The sequence below is a fragment of the Engystomops pustulosus genome, unplaced genomic scaffold, assembly GCF_040894005.1.
Source record: "Engystomops pustulosus unplaced genomic scaffold, aEngPut4.maternal MAT_SCAFFOLD_125, whole genome shotgun sequence".
Lineage (NCBI taxonomy): Eukaryota > Metazoa > Chordata > Amphibia > Anura > Leptodactylidae > Engystomops > Engystomops pustulosus.
In genome coordinates, this window is record NW_027285006.1 from 132659 (window position 1) to 140843 (window position 8185).

Consider the following 8185-nt stretch of genomic DNA (forward strand, 5'->3'; position numbering starts at 1 on the left):
GTATACGATATATATATATTATGTAGGAGAGCTGTATACGATATATATATATATTATGTAGGAGAGCTGTATACGATATATATATATTATGTAGGAGAGCTGTATACGATATATATATATTATGTAGGAGGGCTGTATACGATATATATATATTATGTAGGAGAGCTGTATACGATATATATATATTATGTAGGAGGGCTGTATACGATATATATAGTATATAGGAGGGCTTTTTACGATATATATATAGTTTACAGGAGGACTGTGTATGATATATATTATGTAGGAGAGCTGTGTACAATATATAGTATATAGGAGGGCTGTTTATGATATATATATAATATAGGAGGGCTGTGTACGGTATATATAGTATATAGGAGGGCTGTGTACGGTATATATATATTATGTAGGAGGGCTGTATACGATATATATATATTATATAGAAGGGCTGTGTACGATATATATATATTATGTAGGAGGGCTGTATACGATATATATATAGTATACAGGAGGACTGTGTATGATATATATTATATAGGAGGGCTGTGTACAATATATAGTATATAGGAGGGCTGTATATGATATATATATAATATAGGAGGGCTGTGTACAATATATAGTATATAGGAGGGCTGTGTACGGTATATATAGTATATATGAGGGCTGTATATGATATATATAGTATATAGGAGGGCTGTATATGATATATATATAGTATATAGGAGGGCTGTATATGATATATATATAGTATATAGGAGGGCTGTATATGATATATATTTAGTATATAGGAGGGCTGTATACGAGATATATAGTATATAGGAGTGCTGTATACGATATATATATATATATATATATTATATAGGAGGGCTGTATATGATATATATAGTATATAGGAGGGCTGTATATGATATATATAGTATATAGGAGGGCTGTATACGATATATATATTATATAGGAGAGCTGTATATGATATATATAGTATATAGGAGGGCTGTATATGATATATATAGTATAGAGGAGAGCTGTATATGATATATATAGTATATAGGAGAGCTGTATAGGATATATATAGTATATAGGAGAGCTGTATATGATATATATAGTATATAGGAGGGCTGTGTACGGTATATATAGTATATATGAGGGCTGTATATGATATATAGTATATAGGAGGGCTGTATATGATATATATATATATAGTATATAGGAGGGCTGTATATGATATATATATAGTATATAGGAGGGCTGTATATGATATATATATAGTATATAGGAGGGCTGTATACGAGATATATAGTATATAGGAGGGCTGTATACGATATATATATATATATATTATATAGGAGGGCTGTATACGATATGTATATATAGTATATAGGAGGGCTGTATATGATATATATAGTATATAGGAGGGCTGTATATGATATGTATATATAGTATATAGGAGGGCTGTATATGATATATATAGTATATAGGAGGGCTGTATATGATATATATAGTATATAGGAGGGCTGTATACGATATATATATATATATATATATATTATATAGGAGGGAGGAGGGCTGTATACGATATGTATATAAGTATATAGGGGGCTGTATATGATATATAATAGTATATAGGAGGGCTGTATATGATATGTATATATAGTATATAGGAGGGCTGTATATGATATATATAGTATATAGGAGGGCTGTATATGATATATATAGTATATAGGAGGGCTGTATACGATATATATATATATATATATATATTATATAGGAGGGCTGTATACGATATATATATAGTATATAGGAGAGCTGTATATGATATATATCGTATATAGTAGGGCTGTATAGATATATATAGTATATAGGAGAGCTGTATATGATATATATAGTATATAGGAGAGCTGTATATGATATATATAGTATATAGGAGGATGTATATGATATATATAGTATATAGGAGAGCTGTATATGATATATATAGTATATAGGGGCTGTATACGATATATATATATTATGTAGGAGGGCTGTATACGATATATATATAGTATATAGGAGAGCTGTATATGATATATATAGTATATAGTAGGGCTGTATATGATATATATATAGTATATAGGAGGGCTGTATATGATATATATATATTATATAGGAGAGCTGTATATGATATATATAGTATATAGGAGGGATGTATATGATATATATATTATATAGGAGGGCTGTATATGATATATATAGTATATAGGGGCTGTATACGAGATATATATATTATGGAATCCATGATTATCTACATAAGATTTTACAAACATGAAACCACAATTGAAGAATAAAGCCACAACCTTTCAGGGGTCGGAGAATTTCCTCTGGTCCTGGGGTCTGGGGCGTTGTGATGTTACTCTGCTCCAGGATTGGAAGGAGATTATTTGTTTTTAAGTACAATCGGATGATATAAAATAGTAATAATTCCGTTATAGCGCACACAGATACCGCAGCGCTGCACAGAGATTGTCACATCAGTCCCTGTCCCCATTGGGGCTCACAAGCTAATCATCCTACTAGTGTGTATGGAGTGTGGGAGGAAACTGGAGGAAACCCACATAAACACGGTGAGAACATGCAAACTCTTTGCAGATGTTGACCCCTGACTCAGTTCTACCCACTGAGCCACCGTGCTGCAAGGCTGTAATGCTACCCACTGAGCCACTGTGCTGCAAGGCTGTAGTGCTAACCACTGAGCCACCGTGCTGCAAGGCTGTAGTGCTAACCACTGAGCCACCGTGCTGCAAGGCTGTAGTGCTAACCACTGAGCTACAGTGCTGCAAGGCTGTAATGCTACCCACTGAGCCACTGTGCTGCAAGGCTGTAATGGTACCCACTGAGCCACTGTGCTGCAAGGCTGTAATGCTACCCACTGAGCCACTGTGCTGCAAGGCTGTAATGCTACCCACTGAGCCACTGTGCTGCAAGGCTGTAATGCTACCCAATGAGCCACTGTGCTGCAAGGCTGTAATGCTACCCACTGAGCCTCCGTGCTGCATGGCTGTAATGCTAACCCCCAAGCCACCGTGCTGCAAGGCTGTAATGCTAAGCACTGAGCCACCGTGCTGCAAGGCTGTAACGCTAAGCACTAAGCCACCGCGCTGCAAGGCTGTAGTGCTAACCACTGAGCCACTGTTCTGCAAGGCTGTAATACTACCCACTGAGCCACCGTGCTGCAAGGCTGTAGTGCTAACTACTGAGCTACAGTGCTACAAGGCTGTAGTGCTAACCACTGAGCCACTGTTCTGCAAGGCTGTAATACTACCCACTGAGCCACCGTGCTGCAAGGCTGTAGTGCAAACCACTAAGCCACTGTGTATTTCTGTAGAAAACTCCTCACCTCCTCGTACTGATCGCTTGTCCCTCCTCCTTTCTTGTTTGAGCAGATTCTAGACTGTAAAATCCAATGTAAAAAGTCTCTTTTACTTCTCTTTATTTTGTTGGTCTCTGTCTCGCTGAGCCCTGAGCCTGGAGAATTGTACTCACTGCTCCTTCTTCTCTTCCAATGAGATTCAAGAAACAACATCTGTAGAGAGACAAGAGGCCGGACATTGTAAAGGACATCATTAAGGGACAAGTCACCAGGTTTTACCCCATTAATCTGCCCCGCAGGTCGGGTATGAAGCTTCCTTTCTAGAATTCCCTCGTTTATGTTCCCCATGATTCCGCAGCTATCTATCTTCCTGATGGCACCAGGCTTGTGTTTGTGTGAGCTACAGAACAGCTGTGGCAGATTTCTCTTTAGCTGTAGATGTACAAACCTGATGCCATCTAAAAGGTGAGATTATTATCTTTAACATGACACCAGCAGCATGTTTGTAGGTGCTATAGAAGCAATGTCTGAAGTGACGCTTCCCGGCTGCCTATAAACTTGACTTATCTCTTGTTTGTTGACTCTTCTCTGCTCATAGTCACGTGACTTTGGAGGAGAATTTTTTATAAATATGAGGATAGGTAGGAAATATCATAAAAAATTGGACAGAGCGGAGCTTATTTCATGACACATCAGTGTTTAGCATCGTTATTATTGTTCATTTAAAGACATTTATTTAGCAAACGCATGTAACAAATATTTTCTAGGACTACGTGGCATGAAGCTGGGCAGTGCCCGCCGGTCTATGGGGGGGGGGGGGGGGGTCGGGTGAAGAGGCAGCGCCTCGGACCGTCTCCTCATGAATACACCGGACTGCTGTGAGCGCGGTCCAAGCGTTCCTATTGTACTTGGAGCCAGTGTCTGCTGGCGTTATCCGAGGGGTCCAATAAAATATATATTAAGGGGAAGGGGCCCCATGCAGAAACGTGCTGTGGGGCCCAGCCTCTCCTGGTTGCGCCCCTGTTGCTGAGTTACCTTTGTTGGAGGTTAACAGATAAAGCTGCAGCATTTTCCTGTTGGGATCCAGGATTAATCCTCTTGTTTCCTGTCGGTGGCAGTTTCCGTGGCATCAGGTACAGTAATGCTATCCTGAAGGCTGGATATAGGGAGGGAGGGTGTAATAATAGCCCTATAGCGGAAAACTGGCGACTTACATTTAGACCGTATGGGCACGTGGCGTTAAGATTGTAAATCCCAAAATTCTCTCTTTTGATAAGCTCTATCTAATTTTTCCGAAAGAAAGCAATCCTACCCGGTCCTGTCGCGATCGGCGGTAAGTGCTGACACGCCCCCGCGGATTTCCATCGCATGCATGCCGGCCCGATGTGCCAAAATCCCGGGGAAATTCAGGGAAAACTAATATTCGGGAACACGTCGTAAAAAAACGTGAATCAGGCCCTTAGTGATGTCCCCCACTGTGTCACTAGTTAATAAAACCGTCTTTTGTCTTACTCCGGAGTTTGTCCTATGTATTGCAGTAGGCATGGGAATTCTAGAAGGTGTAGGACTCCGAGGAGCGGTTCAGGAAGAGACCCTACATTTCATATTACACATGGAGCGCGGTGAACCTCTTCTATAGGGGAAGGGATTCTTTCACCTCCGATTCCCGGTAACCATTGTCATCCTTGACATGGAACAGATATTATATAAGTAGCTTTTTTGGTGACCCCTGTGATACACGCCCATTATTAGCACTCTGCCCCTCTGTCCTGGGTTCTCCTTCTTATTGTGCTTTATGGTACTTGTGATTATTCCTTTCTGTGTGTATAAGTCATTGGTTTTGGTGAATGATGTTGCGTCTCTTGGCTTTTTGGGTGTCACATCTCTGTCATGTGATGAGGAAATGTTTCGGTGTCTCCTCTTTGTTGGGACGTGTCTGACGCTGTAATCCTGACACACGGTGACACATTGCACAATGCGAGCAGATGACGTCATAATTGGTGGGAACCTGTGTCCGCCCATTAGTCCATGGACCATAATTATGTACGATGATGTCATTGAGCAGAACAGTCTGACCCAGATTGTGAAAGATGAGTAACCATAAGAGCACCTACCTCTCCACCAGTCACGCCATCAGCCGGCGACTCCAGAGATTTGCATTGTGTCTCCTCTCTGGGACTTGGGCGCCAACAAAAGAGTCTTCATAGGTTCAAACACGTCAGTGCTCGGAAGAATGTGAGGGGCGTCTCATTGAGCATGAGCACAATACATACCAATCAGGATGGTGACGGGTCCAGTTGAGTTTGTGTAAAGGACATGCAGATGACAGCCCTCCCATCCGGGAACACTCCACAATCTCCTTAAAACATTTTACATGAAAAAAAATCCCCTGACCTGTAGCTTGTCTGATTCTTCAACAAGAGTCATCATTGTGGAAGCGTCAGGGACTTCCCCTGCATGTTCTATGTACTGACTGATCCATCCCTCCTGCCCCCCATATTCCTATCCATAGAAGGTAGATGAGGTGCTGGAGATACTTGAGTTGGTGAAGGTAGATGAGGTGCTGGAGATACTTGAGGTGCTGGAGGTAGATGAGGTGCTGGAGATACTTGAGTTGGTGAAGGTAGATGAGGTGCTGGAGGTACTCGAGTTGGTGAAGGTAGATGAGGTGCTGGAGATACTTGAGGTGCTGGAGGTAGATGAGGTGCTGGAGATACTTGAGTTGGTGAAGGTAGATGAGGTGCTGGTGATACTTGAGTTGGTGAAGGTAGATGAGGTGCTGGAGATACTTGAGTTGGTGAAGGTAGATGAGGTGCTGGTGGTACTTGAGGTTCTGGAAGTACTTGAGGTGCAGGAGGTACTTGAGTGGGTGAAGGTAGATGAGGTGCTGGTGATACTTGAGTTGGTGAAGGTAGACGAGGTGCTGGTGGTACTTGAGTTGGTGAAGGTAGATGAGGTGCTGGTGGTACTTGAGTTGGTGAAGGTAGATGAGGTGCTGGAGATACTTGAGGTGGTGAAGGTAGATGAGGTGCTGGAGGTACTCGAGTTGGTGAAGGTAGATGAGGTGCTGGAGATACTTGAGGTGCTGGAGGTAGATGAGGTGCTGGAGATACTTGAGTTGGTGAAGGTAGATGAGGTGCTGGAGATACTTGAGTTGGTGAAGGTAGATGAGGTGCTGGAGATACTTGAGTTGGTGAAGGTAGATGAGGTGCTGGAGATACTTGAGGTGGTGAAGGTAGATGAGGTGCTGGAGGTATTCGAGTTGGTGATGGTAGATGAGGTGCTGGAGATATTTGAGGTGCTGGAGGTAGATGAGGTGCTGGAGATACTTGAGTTGGTGAAGGTAGATGAGGTGCTGGTGATACTTGAGTTGGTGAAGGTAGATGAGGTGCTGGAGATACTTGAGTTGGTGAAGGTAGATGAGGTGCTGGTGGTACTTGAGTTGGTGAAGGTAGATGAGGTGCTGGTGGTACTTGAGTTGGTGAAGGTAGATGAGGTGCTGGAGATACTTGAGTTGGTGAAGGTAGATGAGGTGCTGGTGGTACTTGAGGTGTTGGAGGTAGATGAGGTGCAGGAGGTAGATGAGGTGCAGGAGGTACTTGAGGTGTTGGAGGTACTTGAGGTGCTGGAAGTACTTGAGGTGCTAGAGGTACTTGAGGTGCTGGAGGTAGATGAGGTGCTGGTGATACTTGAGGTTCTGGAGGTAGATGAGGTGCTGGTGATACTTGAGGTTCTGGAGGTAGATGAGGTGCTGGAGATACTTGAGGTTCTGGAGGTAGATGAGGTGCTGGTGGTACTTGAGGTGCTGGAGGTACTTGGGAACATTTAATTGTTCTACTGATATATTTTCATATGGTCGGTCACATGGGGAAGTGATTGTGATGCAGAAGGCCAAACGTTACGAGGCATCATCTGGCCTTAGGGCTCTTTCACATTTGCGCTGTATTTCACGTCTGTGTTTCAGCGTTTTCCTCGGACGCCTCACAATCCATTGGTTTCTATGGGTGTGTTCACACTGGCCAGTATTTTACTGATTCCTGAGGATCTGGGTTTAAGTCCCGGGATCAACATCTGCAAAGAGTTTGTATGTTCTCTCCATGTTAGCGTGGGTTTCCTCCGGGTCCTCCGGTTTCCTCCCACACTCCATACATACTGGTAGGTGATTACATTGTGAGCCCCAATGGGGACAGGGACTGATGAGACAGCTCTGTGCAGCGCTGCGGAATCTGTGTGCGCTATATACATAAAGAATGATTATTATTATGTTCTTACACCACTATTGTGTCGTGGTTGCCTTTTCTCTGACACCCTCTGCTATAATATTCAGTGGGATGTAAGATTGTGGCGCAAGGGGTTAATGAATTGGCGCACAAACCAATAGGTTAAGAAGAGTCTCCGCATTCATGAAGGTGAAATATAAATAACAAAAAGCAGATGGCATCGAGTCATGGGAGCAGAGCCCCTGCTTCATCATCATTATCTCCTCCCGGGTCTCTGGTCTCAGTCCCACCCTCCCTCCTGCAGACAGGAGCTGGCAGGGATTGGCTAGCAGCACACGGTCAGCCAATGGCTGCATGATGGAGGGGGAGGAGGGAGAGCGCGAGCAGAGAGGAGAGCAGATAATGATGATGAGTGCAGCCGTATGACAGACACCCCCAGGACCTGATCTTCTCTTCTGGAAGTCAGTTTTACTTTTACATATTAAAACTGAGAGGAAACAGAAATGTTGATTATAAAAGTAGTTTGGGAATTAACCATTCTATGGAAACATTAAGTGTAAGTGCGTGACCCAGGATCCCTTTAAGAAAATAACTCCGCTCCTAGACACCAAGGCTGTGACGA

The 8185-nt window shown here is 42.7% G+C and overlaps 1 long non-coding RNA gene across 2 annotated transcripts in view; it reads right to left on the minus strand.

The window, feature by feature from the left end:
• Nucleotides 1-3495: 3495 nt before the first annotated feature.
• Nucleotides 3496-8185, minus strand: part of LOC140108401 (uncharacterized) — a 43733-nt gene continuing 39043 nt past the window's right edge. For both annotated transcript variants that reach the window (XR_011851057.1, XR_011851056.1), the window contains one exon: nucleotides 3496-3556. This is a non-coding gene — a long non-coding RNA (uncharacterized lncRNA). The remainder of the gene's footprint in view (nucleotides 3557-8185) is intronic.